The sequence below is a fragment of the Galleria mellonella genome, unplaced genomic scaffold, assembly GCF_026898425.1.
Source record: "Galleria mellonella isolate WM207_F2 unplaced genomic scaffold, CSIRO_AGI_GalMel_v1 utg223, whole genome shotgun sequence".
Taxonomy (NCBI): Eukaryota; Metazoa; Arthropoda; class Insecta; order Lepidoptera; family Pyralidae; genus Galleria; species Galleria mellonella.
This window is the reverse complement of record NW_026442042.1, coordinates 63,663-77,265: the sequence shown is the minus strand read 5'-3', so window position 1 is coordinate 77,265 and position 13,603 is coordinate 63,663.

Genomic DNA, 13,603 nt, shown 5'->3' with positions numbered 1-13,603 from the left:
GGTGTTTATGATTTTGTACTTCATCATCGTCATCTCAGCCGCAAGACGTCCACTATACTGGACATAGACAATATTATTATGCAGCCTACAGAATAAAAAACTTTTAATTTGATTTTGAGTTTATTAAGAAAGAGATGAAAGTAAAATGTAAAACTACAGTCAATCACTGTCAGATTCAGAGTTATTACAAGCGATGAATTGTATAGGTTCGATAGGCTCTATTTCGTCTAAACTGTTATGTTCATTTACTTGCTCAATGAAAGCTTCTAAGGTATTTTCTTCATTAAACTGAATGTCCTCGCATTCAGCTTTATGTTTAAGATTCCAGTTATAACAAATGAATGAAATTTTTTCAGTTCTTTCAGTTGTAAGTCGATTTCTTTTGTTATTATGTATGTAGCCTTGGATACTAAAGGAACGCTCAGTGGCTGCCGAAGTACAGGGAGCTGATAGAATACGAATCGCTACTTTGCTTAACTCAGTGGAACCACAAATACCTTTCCACCATATTAGGGGCTCAATGCTATCTAATGAATACAAATCCTCTGGCCCATTTTCTTTATTTATAACACGCCAAATCTGCCATTACATTTGACAAACTTATTGTAAATAACTTATTTACAATACAGAGAAGGCTGTATAGAGCAAACGAGTTCCTAATGAGGTATCGGAGAAAAATTTATGTTAAACTGTGAGTCAGCTGATACGTCAATCGATCATGACATCGCATCATAAACGGAAGTGGTCTATAGTTGTGCACGTAGTGCTTATAATAATTACCTACGTGCGTACTACATATTATTATGCTATTATTATCCCGTCGTTGGCATTTAATGAAATTTGGTTCAAATGAATGATAAGTAAATATATAATACACCCGGGTTGCTTGTATTTTTACTGTCATATTTTACCGCTTACAAGCATTGTTGCGGCACGATAGAATCACGTGATATGAAAGGCTGAAATATTTTTATTTTTCAAAACTTTCTTAGTTCAATTTCTAGACATTGACCACGTAGGGTATAGAGTTGAACTAAAAAAAAATGTTAGTTTAAATATTGGTTAGTCTAAATTTTGATATAAATAGATTAACTATCAAAACTTGCGAAAATTGAAATTAAAATGATTTAAGTCTTTAAAAGTTTAAGTGTTAATTTATTGATAGCATGACTAGATTTTTTAATGAGGTAAAAAGAAATAATAACCTCACTTAAATTGTCGGTATAAGCTGGCGAGATGCCAGTGAGTGATGATAGGTGCATTTAGGTAAGGTATAATATTAACTGACTGGTCGACCTAATAGGGTATGTTGGGGGAAAGACTTTGTTATTAATATGCTCTAACAGTCCCATTGCTAGCAATATACCCTATCTGGTCGATTTCCGCGCGGTTTCCCCTGGAAACAATCGTGGTTAATTCACTAGTGCCCCACTAGCGTATGCCGTAGGCGAGTTTACCATTCCATTATCAAACATAAAAAAATATCTGCTTTCGTCCTCACCTGCTATCATTCACTGGTGGCCCCACCAGCGTATACCGATAGCGCAGGCGATGTTAGCATTTCTATGTATGTCGTTAACAATGGAGCTATTAGTCTCCATTATTGACAGGGGATCTGTTTAATCAATTTATAAAGAGAAAAATCCTGACTTCATCAATGCACAGCCGACACTATTAAAGTTATAACTACAAAATTTTAATAAGAAAGGATTTTTCGAAATTCGGTCCATAAATATGTAAATATAGGGGTGGAGGTTTAAATGAAATAGTCTTTTTTGTCCAATTGATACTTGAAATGTATCATAAATACTCTTAATTGATGTGGCAATGGACTGGTCACATAGCTTGAAGAACCGACAACCGACGAAAGGTTCTTGAGTAGCGACCACGTATGGGTAAACGCAGTGTAGGACGACCCCCACTAAATGGAGTGACGATCTGAAATGCGTTGTAGGGAGTCAGTGGATACAGGTGGCTCAGGACCGTTCTTTATGGCAGACTATGGAGGAGGCTTATGTCAAGCAGTGGACGGATAATGGCTGAAATGATGATGATGACTCTAGTTTAAAAATATCTAATGAAATCTAATTACAGCAATACGATTACGATATATACGATTAGGGTATGGACCTTAATTGTATTAAATAAGGGGATGATGTCGTTTTACAATCCACGTTTCTTTGGTGAAGATGTTCAGTTTCGCTAGTAGAACACTATCTTCATATGATGCTAATGACTTCAATTTAACCTTGTATATAAAAAAATAAAATTTAGCGCTGCAATAGCTAGAACAGATTTATTAGATGTTTAAAGTTTTATAAATGGTATTCTATTCTACGTTCTACTTCATCCTACGAATTATAAAAATTCGAATATTTGTATGGATGTATGTTACTTACTTAAATTATACTTTAACGGCTGAACGGATTTGAATGAATTTGTCACATGGGTAGGTTATATCCTAACTAAATACCCGGAACAGTTTAATTTATAGATTTATAGAAATGGTGGCCCAGAATCGACCCCAATATGTAAATATGAGCAAATAGGAATTCCTTATTTTAGGCCATAACCTCGATTAAAAACCGGAACGCATAATTATGTTTGTGCAAATATTTTGGTAATATCTCAAACAGGCAGAGCTAAAAAAATAGAACATTTCTAATTAGGAAACATTGTTATATTATTATTTATATAAATATTACAAATTACACCATCGAAAACGATCTTAAATAAATTTGAAAAAAAAATCAGAAGTAAGGGCAGTAGTAGTACATTAAAAACAAACTGGGCAGGCCGTCTTATCGGAGCTGTGTGACCCGACGACCCCGATAAATTCGCCTTGAGGCACAGTCAGCATCAAAAGTCGATGAACGTCTACAGATTTTCAAAACCCGTCATTCTGTATCTACATAAGTAGCACAGAATTGGATGAACACTGTTAGGTCAAAAGTAGTTAAATTCAATATAGCTTTTTTTAATGGATGATAATGGAATGGTATTCCCGCCTGCGCTGTCGGTATGCGCTGGTGGGGCACCAGTGAGGGATGACAGATGAGAATGAAAAAGCAGGTTAGTTAGCCCATCGTGCTGAATACATCTGGAATTAAGCACGATGGTTTCCAGAGGGTACCATGTGGAGGTCGACTTGATAGAGTATATTGCTAGCAATGGGACTGATAGTCCGCATTACTAACAATCCCTCCCCCCTCCCTAATTCAATATAGCTTACAATGGCATATGTGCGGTACATCGTATACTTTTTAGTGACCGTATGTACTCTATCCAGCCTTCGCTTTAGTGTATAGGATGTCATTCTGAAGATTTTTCCATACGTAAAAGAAATATATGATAACAAGCTTAATAGCAAGTGTTATCTGATTTCGAATCGGTCTATAACCATAAATGAGTCAAAGAAAATCTCTATTCCTCGCTCAATGTTTACCAAGTGGACCTACTAATCTATTCTTATTGTCTTGTCATGTTTATTTTAGTCACGTTTTGACAATTTGAAGAGAAATGTGACGACGTAATAGCTTTGCTGAAGCGTAACTAGTTTTGGCACTTTTTCTGGAAATGAGTTTTTCTTTATTACATTTAATTTAAATATTTTATAAAGCTAGTGACGTTCATTAGGTACAGTTATAGTTTTACAAAATCTTGAATTGCTTAGGAATACCTAGCAACTTTTTTACTAGAGACTACTGTCTTTTCATTTCATTCAAAATATTGAGTGAGATGAATAGTAAATTTTTATACCTATTTATATATTTTATATCTAACTGTAAAATGTCAATTTGTTTTATATGTCCACTAGTCACTGATGCTTATGGATACCTTCTACTAATAGGTACCTATGGGGGAGAAGGGGTTGTTAGTAATGAGCCCATTGCTAGCAATATACCCTGTCAGTTCGATCTCCTCGTGGTTTCCGCTGGAAATCATTGTGATTGATTTATTGTTAGATTCGTCACCGTGGGCTAACTGACCTGCTTTATTCTCATCTATAATTCTTCACTGGTGCCCCGCCAGTGATCATTCCATTATCATCCATTAAAACATAGGTACCTGTGCTATAGCACAGATAACATAATATTATAGTAGTACCTGTAGTCTGTTACAATAGGCCTTAATAATTGATTCAAACATTAGATAGTTTGTTGATATAGATACATGTTGATATATGTTTCAAGTTGATAATTTCTTTTAGAGAATTTTTCTGTGATAGTTTCAATAAAACTCTTCATGAAGTTGAAACAGACTAAACAAAATTATAATTTAGTGGACGTCGTATAAATAGGTAGATTACCTACTTACTGCCATCATCAACTTTCTGTTATGAAAAGTAAATGTGAAGAGTGTTTAATAGAATTGCTTATTTCATCAAACTAAGTACCGTTTCACTGGCCTCAATCACGCGTCGTTGAGCGTGTTGACGCCAAATTAGTCAAATTCAATTATCAATTTCTCTTTTACTACCTATGATTGCAGCCATACTTTTTCTGCATCTAATAAAATCCAGTTTGACATGAATTGACTTAAGATTTGATAAATACATACAATTTATAAATTTTTAAATTGTTCCTCGGGGAAAGAGACAGACAGGATATGAGATGTTAATTAAATTACTGGGAATGTAGGTATGTTCTCTAAGTGATTCACTATAGTTTTTTTTTCAGTTTTTAATTTACAGGGTACAGAGGAATAATGCCTGAGTCCTCAGGAATGGCAACGCATGGGGGGTATCATGGACGAAACAGGATACTCTGTTATATCCATAGTACTGCTCATGTCATGTCAAGGCGACGGTTACCACTTTCCATCAGGTGGACCGTCAGCTTGTTTGCCATTCTAAGTTGTATAAAATAAATAAAATAAAATAACTGTCATAGCTGAACATAAGCCTCCCACTAGGGGGGGGGGGGGGGTTCTAGCAGTTGCCATGCTTTGTTGGCAGGCGGGTTGGTAACCGCAGTTAGGCTTTGGAGATGTTTTAAGCGGGACGCTGCTGCCCATCTCTCATCCTCCCTTCGTCTTCTCTTACGATATCCACGGGAAAGGAGGGGTGGTCTATTCTATGCTGGGACCACACAGAACCATCAGTATGTGTATTTTTATTAGTATGTGCACACAAAGAAAAATTGTGGAAAAAGCAAAAAAAAGCAATATTAAAGAATAATTAAAAACTACTAAACCGATTTTGATAAAATTATTATGGGATCAATCTGGATACATATCCTTTCAGATAAAAAAGTATTTTCCAAATTGGTTTATAACTGATTGAGTTATGAGGTAACAAACATTTAAAAAAAAGTACAACCTAATTGAGAACTTCCTTTCTTTTGAACTCCGTTGAAAAGATTAAAAATATAATAGGTACCGCTAACTAGTTAATAGACTACCAGTGAGTCCATCATGGACGTATTAATAAATATTTTCAACAATAAATATGTAGTTACTCGTATAAATGTTATCAATTCATCTCCGTGTTTTTTTGTACGTAACGCGATAACTTCGCTGTTCTGAACTGATTTTCAAGTCTGTTTTGTCAAGGTTAATGTTATTTTTGTAGAACAAAATCTCAGATTAATCTATTTTGATAGAACTTAATGGAAATTTAAACAAACGAATAATTGACCCGTCTATCGGTTTGCTGGTGTTTAATACATAGTAATACAAATAAAAATCAATTAATTGATGAATGTTTTGGTTTGTTACTTGTTACTCTCTAAATGAAATAATACAACGAGTATGCTGTTTCATTTAGATAGCATTTCCGTCATAATTTTAACCATACTTATATTTATTGTAATTAGTTATCTATATTATTATAGTAATCGTATATATTGGCGAATATGCAATACGGCTGAGGCTAGATATGTATGTATTTAATTTTATTTTTATGCAACTTAGAATGGCAAACACGCTGACGGCCCACCTGATGGAAAGTGCTAACCGTCGCCTATAGACATGAGTAGTACCATGGACATAACAGCATATACTGTCAATCCTGAGGACTCAGGTGTTATTCCTCTGTACCCTGTAAATTCACTGCCATATCCCACCCTTCAAATCGAAATACAGTTATACAAACACAACTGCTTCACGGCAGAAACACGAATGGTACAGAGGTGCCCAAGCAAACGAACAAAGTCTCCCTCTGGTAAATATTCGTACTGTATTTGAAAATAATATATATTCCACTTAGTATATTTCCTTACATTTCAAGAAACATGGAAGAGAATATTTAATATGGTGGTATTATTACAACGTCAGACTCGAAGCTATTTTTAAAATACTGCTTTGCTACTTGCGTATATTTGTCTACTTTTCTAATTATAACTACTCTTGCGACGAGCAAAAATAGCTCTCTTACCTCTGAGAAATCTTGCAATAGTTTCGTTCAAATAAATGATAATTTTAGACGGTTTCAATATATTTTAATGAAAATGTAAAAAAGAAACGAATGTGCTAGTTTGTCTGCTGATGTCCAGTAGTAGTACAAATAAGCACATTCATAAGGAAGATACATATATATCTACATTGCTTAGTAATTAAAATTATAATATAAATTTAAATGTAAACTAAAATCCGTCAGCACTATAATTTAATGGGGTGCACATGGAATGATAACCTCGCATGCGCTAACCGTATACGCTGCGGGGTACTAGTAAGTGATCTCAGATCAATCAGGTCATCGTAGCGAATTCACCAGAAATTTAGAACCACGATAGTTTCAAGGGACACCAGGTAGAGATCGAATTGTCAGGGTAGGGTATTGCTAGTTATGAGAACTAACTTTCCTAATAATATCGATGTCTTCCCCCATTCTGTTAGTCCTTTAGTACGAACGTACATGCATATCTGCGAGTATGTCATACCATTATAGAATTTTTTAAATAATATCTTTTTTCATTCGGCCGTCGGGTAAGAAATCTACTTATGAAAACAGTACTTTTGACTAAAAAATATTTTTTAATAATTTATTTAAAAATTAATGCAAACAATAATCAATATTCAGGTAGGTAATATAAAACATTAAAAGAACACTGTACATAGCAAAATTAGATAAATTATGAACATTTTAAGAAATATATTTTTCTATGTTCTAATAAAAAATGATAAATATAAACTCTTATCATTCATTCAATTGACTATTAGCTCGTATTTTTAACTCTCGACGCAAAAAGTTTAACATATCTGCGTGTCTATCTGTAGCATCGTAGCTCCTAAAAGAATGAACTGAACTTATGTACTTTATTAAGTTTTGTGAATAGAATATTTTTATTTCTAGTATAGCGTCTACATAGAGTATGACTTAGATATAAATACAGTTCATTAAAATTATTATCTAATGCCAATACTCAACGCATCTGCTTACTATGTGTATGGCATCGTGCTATGTCTCGTTTCGCCCACTGTGACGGCGCTATTTGCGCTCTCCGATGATTTAAATAGATCAAGACTGAAATATTATTTTTAAGCGCAAAATTCTAGCTGCTGCCGACCATACTCATGCCGACAATAATCATGTTGTGTTATAGATATAGTGATCCTTCTTAATCAATTTGTACATATGATTATTATCTTAACACAATCGAAATTTGAAAACAATTATGAGAATGATTTCATTTCGTATTCATCACTAATAAAATTAATTATGTATTTTATTACACTATAAGTAGGTATACATTAATTGTCTTTTATTAATTTCTTTGGGGTGTTTTTATTCTTTACGTTGTATTCTATCAATATGTAATACCTAAGTACAACATTTTTGCCTTGTTTTATTTTTACGTCATCTACTATCTAATAGAAACAACACTATTCTTAATAACAGATTGCTCTAAAAAAGAACAATTTAAACCATTTGGTTAAGTTTTTTAAACTTATGTCAACATGTTAGTCAATTATTTAGAAACGTATTCGGTCAAGTTTTGCATGTTTTCTACTAGTAATAATAGATTCAGCATATACTGCAAATTGGATCAGGACGCTTTCACGAGTTTCACGCTGCACAACCTCACCGATGTTCAGAAGCAGGCAAGGGTGGAATGGTGACATGATATGATAGACAAATTTGAAGCAGGCTCGTCTAGGCATGTTTACGACATCATTACAGATGATGAATCCTGGATTTATCAATACGATCCAGAAACAAAGCGTCAGTCGACGATTTGGGTGTTTCAAATTGAATCAACGCCTACCAAAGTAAAGCGACCTAGAAGCGGGGGGAAGATATGATCGCGAGCTTTTTCAATTTGACTGGCTACTTGGTGTCAATTCCTTTACGAAACCAAAGAAGTATTGATGCCGAATGGTATACTACCAAATGCTTGGCAGAAGTTTTCTCTGTTGTGAGCAACAAGCGACCAAACATAGGGTTCCGCGGGCTACTGCTCCACCACGATAATGCGTCCGACCACACCGCAATCAAAACGAGGATCTTCCTAGACAGCACACCGGTCAAAGTCCTGGGTGACCCTCTTTATAGCCCTGATCTAGCACCGTGTGACTTCTTCTTATTCCCAAAAATAAAAATTCAGCTCAAAGGGATACAATTTTCGTCGCTAGATGATGCACTCTCAGCGTTCGAGCAGGCTGTAAACGAGGGGTCATCGGCGGACTGGACAAGTGTTTCGAAAACTGGTTCAGACACATGAAACTTTGTATAGAGGCTGGTGGAGAGTATTTTGAAAAGATGTAATAAAAATTTATTTACCTATAGAACATTTCTTTTAGTGTCGCAAAGTTTCTGAGTGTTCCACGTATGTAAGGTTTAGTGCATAATACTAAATATGCTGAAATCATAGTAATAGCTATGACGACCTGTTACCAACACAGTAACTAGTATTCAAATTATATTCTATTTTTATTTAATTGTACATATATTATATTATAATATTTATTAAAATAATTAATGTGATTATTGTGAATAAAAATCTTTTTAAAAATCTACGTACTTTTCGTCGTACAACATTACCCAGTAATTCTCTGCAGTACCTATCCTATTATAATCTGTTATAAAGCAATATATGTCAAACGTTAAACATCACCGTTTTACTACTGTTATTGTTGTACTGCGCCTACATTACTACCTAGTTCCACTAACCCTTTTGTATTTAGAGCAAGTTTGTTGACCTCGATAGCCAACGACCTGTTGACGGGTAAATACAAAAGCCGCGATGCTGATATACATCTATTTCGTTGATTTAACTGTTACAATTTCACTTTTAGTGATAGAAATTATAATATCTTAATATTGTAGATATATGAAAATATGTGTTAAGTATTTATTTATTTAAATAATGTAATGGTTCAAAATAAAATAAGACACAAAAGATAGACTTAATGCTAGTAGCATTCTCTACTAGTCAACCTTTGGGATGAACAGTGAATCACGAACGCGGTACTTTATTATTGGTATAAAGACGTTTTTGTTTATCTATTAATATACCTACTTAATAAAATCGTAATTGATGTATATCTGTTTATTGACTCATCATTAGAAAATAACGAATTTCAATAAAATTTTATAACGGACTAATAGTGTACCTATTAGTTACTTGTTTAAATGTCCTAGTATACCTACATGAAAAGTATGCCACTGAATATTGAAGTATGTTATTTGCCGTGATTCCAAAACTATATTGTTGTTTTTATTAACATTACACGGTGAGATCGAAATCTTTTTAAAGTACTATTCTATCAGTAAAATTTAGCGAATTTCCTTAAGGAACATATCTAGTAGGTCCATAAAGGAAATAAAACTTTGAGGTTCCTCCATATTAACAAGACGCGTTGAAAATATTTTGTTTCGAATTTTTTACAAAATGTTTGTTCTAATAGGTAAGTATATTATATAGTATGGGTAGACTTGCATTATGCATGGCCACAAATACTATACCATAACAATACTATAAAAATATGACTAGTATAGTCATACTTCAATGACTATCATCTGTATAAATATTTTAATTTTTCATTTATTTTCTATATCTAGTTTACTTATTTGGGATTAATATCCGGAGTGATATTACACTATCGATTTTTTTTTTATTTAGGGTTAACCAATGATATGTAAATCAGTAGTATTAGAATCAGTTTAAAAGTATTGTATTAATCAACCAATGTTTTGTGTTAAATTTTCGATTTGAATGAAAGTGACAAAACAGTATAATAGTTAAAATTGGTTTTAGTTATTATGAATAAGGTTATAAGATTAAGTTCTTAGAGCATATAAAGAGATTATTCTACAAAATGTAACGTTAAAATTTATTTAGTAGTTAGTACTTACTATTCTTATTATACGTGTAAAAGTTAGTTAATTTATAACCTTTTAGTATTTTAACGACCCGTCCAATCTTTATGAAATTCGGTACACACGTACTAGCATTTTTTTAAGAATTTTTGAAATCGTTTTATAACTGACAGAGTAATAAGGCAACAAACAAACCTTATAACTCCGTCAGGCATACATCAAATTGGATATTTTTTCCTTTATCTGAAGGAATATACTTTTAGATTGGTCTCATAGAAATGATATTAAACTCAGTTCAATGGTTTAGTTTTTAAATCAAATTAACCGATTTTGTCATGTTTGGAATCCGTTTATTTTGTGAAACAAAACCTTAATTATTATGTTTGTAATCGTTAGAGTAAAATTCATATAAATATGTTTGAAAAAAATGTACAGAAAATGAAAAATTGGGTTAAAAAAATCTCTATATAAAAAAAGAGTGAGTGAGACAGAAGACAGTAGGGAGATTTTTATAGTACATCCGTGTGAATCTGAAGCGAGCAGCTGGTAATATATAAAAATGTAATCGGAAAGAAAGATTGCACTTTCGACCGATTCAAATTTGATAGGAAAATTATAATCAAACTCATGTGAAATGTAATTCGCTCACCGTCATTATAATTGCTTATCTTTTTGGAATTTTCCTATTTATGCCTACTAAGCATAATCTCAATTTGTTTTTTAATTTTTGTTTTATGCAACTTAGAATGGCAAACAAGCTGACGGCCCACCTGATTGAAAGTGGTGACCGTCGCCTATAGACATAAGCAGTACCATGGACATAACAGAGTATACTGTTTCGCCCTTGATACCCCCCATGCATTGCCATTTCTGAGGACTCAGGTGTTATTTCTCCGTACCCAGTAAATTCACGTCATATCCCACCCTTTAAACCGAAACACAGGCATGCAAACACAACTGCTTTACGGTTGAAACACGAATGGTACAGAGGTACCCAAGCAATCGACTTTTGTACAAAGTCTCCCTCTGGTTTGTGATTTCGAATCGTGTCTTGAATAATTTATAAAGTGTGAGTTCAACTCACAGTTTATAAATTATTAACAAAGCAATAAACTGTTCATTTTTATTAGTTGTGTTACATAACGATTATGAAGATTATTTAAGAGTTGTTTAGTTTCGTGTGTATGTGTATGCGTATATACAAATTGCGTAAAACGTAGGAATTATTAAAATAAAGTGACTGAAATGTATCTACTTCCTAACAATAAACATGTGATGACGTCAGTTGGTATTCAGCTACAGTATCAGCTGGGATGGGTGACTGTTAGCTACAAAGCCGTGAACCGGTCCGTTGAAGGTCGTGTGTAGTCATGAGTGTGATGTCAAATAGCATTACTCGAATAATAATAAATATACCTAGCATTTATCTTCCACAATTCAAATACACAGGACAAGAAAGAGATTATGGCAAATATGTAAGAAATCGATAGCGTTGACTTTAAGTTCTACTTTAGATGTTGGTGATGGATTAATGGTGGGTATATTTAAGTTTAGCTGGTGATAAAGCCCAAGTGTTGTGGTATAACGAAACATTAGCTATAGTTAAAGGATATAGTTAAAGGATATAGTTAAAGGAAATGGAATTATGAAAATGTTGTATTCTGTTTTTTTCTGACCGAGTCTTATCTGGACAGGCACCTACTTAGTTATAATGCCAAATCGAGTACTTACGTGTATACATTTTCATTTTGTGCGTATGAATATGAAAAGTTATCAGGAAGAAACGACTGGTTTGTTTAGGTAAACCTACTTAACATAGTGATGTATGTATCAAGAATATTGTATTTGCGTGTATACATTTGTCTGTCTTTTTACCTGCCAAGGTAGCATGTTTTTTTTAAAACATATTCCTAGATATGCCTATTCGTTTCTTTGCCCGATATTTTTGTTGTGAAATTGTCCGAGAGTCTGTAATAATAAAGATTAATGGAGAATGAATTACGTGGTTTACAAAAGAACTCGGTAATAGTATTTTGTGAAATTTTTACAGACTCTTTACACTAATTTGACCACATAGACCACTAAATACTCCCCTTTCTCCTCAAACTGTGCCCTTATAATTAACTGTGGTTTTTTATTTTATACTAAGACTGTTTAAAAAGATTTTTTTTAAATATATTGTATGTACAATACTGAATAATATGTGAAATGCCTAAAAATTTTTTAAGGATAGGTATCACTGTGATATAGGTGTTATTATCGACCCATAACTCGCTCTTACTTGACTTAAAGTCAGGTTTAGTATAGGCTAGGCCGGATTAACCATACTGTGGGGGAGGGGGAACGGATTGTTATTAATGGGGTTTAATAGCCCCTTTGCTAGCAATATATAACCAGATAGGGTTATCTGGTCCATCTCCACGCGGTTCCCTCTGGAAACTATTGTGATTAATTTATCGTTGAATTCGTCACGATGAGCTAACTGACATGCCTTTTCATCTTCACCTATCACCTCTCACTAGTGCCCCGTTAGTGTATACCGATAGCGCAGGCGGGGTTACCATTCCATTATCATCCATTAAAAAAACATACTGGGGTCCCTAGGTAATATACGTCTCGCTTACAGAATACTACTATAATATATATAGGGGACCTATTCTATACATTACGCTAATAAACGAAATCCATTCATTAAAAGTAGTGTTAGTATTAATTAACGTCTTAAATAATGCAGTACAAAATATGTATGTACGGACCTATAATAAAAGGTCCGTATAAAATAATATAAAATAAACATAATGGCACTAAATAATAATTTACTGCCGTTGATACAGATACAGGTGTTCTTTTTTTCGAGAATTTAAGTTATAGTTTTTGGTAATTAAAAGATATTAATATATAAATTATTATAATACATTAATATAGTATTAATAAGTAGATACTAACACTAGTTTTAAGGAAGGGTTTTTGTTAATTAATATATTATATATAAAGACTTTTCTCTAATAGCAATGAAAGTTATTGATAAAAATAAAGGGGGGCACCGATCCCACGAGTGCTCGGGGGCTCTAGCACCCATGTGAGTGGGTGCAGAGCACCCATGACGCTAAGACATCATAATATAACTAAAACAATCTTCATTTAATTGTCTGTTGTTTAGGTCTAGCTTGTTTGTCCAGTAAGCAGTACCCGTTTTTTAATATAAATAATGAAGATGTACCTAGCTATTAAAAGAATATGAACGTCCACGCGATTTTCCAGAAGCTAACACCCCACAAGATAAGCATTATTATGACACATATTCTATTTATCCTGTATATTTGACAACCTTTAGTTTTTAGG